Below are 761 nucleotides of genomic sequence, written 5' to 3' on the forward strand. Positions count from 1 at the left end.
AAAAAGAGAGTCCTTCTCAGAACACGACTCTAGCGCTTACCGTAACGGGCCGTTCCGGGAGTTGCATACAGAAAGAGCAGTTAAACTTCTCATCCAACAAACCAAGCACATTGTTATCATCGCCACCATCTTTCCCATCTTTATCACGCTCACTCTCCCTTCCTTCCTTCAAATGTACACCGCTCATCAACTCCTGCCGCCTCCTCGCCTTCTCCTGCTCCGTGAGCGACTCGTCCGCCTCAATCGCTCGGATGGAGGCAATGAGTTCGCAGGCCGACCCTCCGGCCCCGACGAAAAGGTCCGCAGTAGCACCACCGGAAGGAAAAAAGCAGTCAGGGCACTGCCATTCTGAGATGGATGCAAGAGTCTTCGGCGGCGATGAAAGGCATGGAACGTGCCACGGAGTCGTGCAGGTCCGGCAAGTGACCGCCTCCACTTCCGGCGTCTTTTTCTTGCAGACCATGCAGAATCCATCGCCGTCGCAGGGAAGCTCGCAAGCCGGTGCCATCAGTGAACCTGAAGCGATCTAGGTTATGTTAGTGATGGCGGGAGAGGCATTATATGGGTTTGGGGAAATTCTATGATTATTTTTTTTATTTTGGGATTTTTAGCCCTCTAAATATTAATATTTGCATATCTCATGTATCATATATATAATATGTAAGTTTCATATGTAAATAATAGTATTGTATAAGCTACATATGCAAATAGCCCTTTTATATTTTGAGGTGGAATTGATAGAATGTATTTATTTATGATAA

At 46.8% G+C, this 761-nt stretch overlaps 1 pseudogene; it reads right to left on the bottom strand.

Annotated features, from left to right (window-relative positions):
• Positions 1–5: 5 nt before the first annotated feature.
• On the bottom strand, positions 6–510 carry LOC110034990 (annotated as a pseudogene).
• Between the last annotated feature and the right edge of the window lie 251 nt (positions 511–761).

Source organism: Phalaenopsis equestris, unplaced genomic scaffold (genome assembly GCF_001263595.1).
Source record: "Phalaenopsis equestris unplaced genomic scaffold, ASM126359v1 Scaffold195125, whole genome shotgun sequence".
Classification (NCBI taxonomy): Eukaryota; Viridiplantae; Streptophyta; class Magnoliopsida; order Asparagales; family Orchidaceae; genus Phalaenopsis; species Phalaenopsis equestris.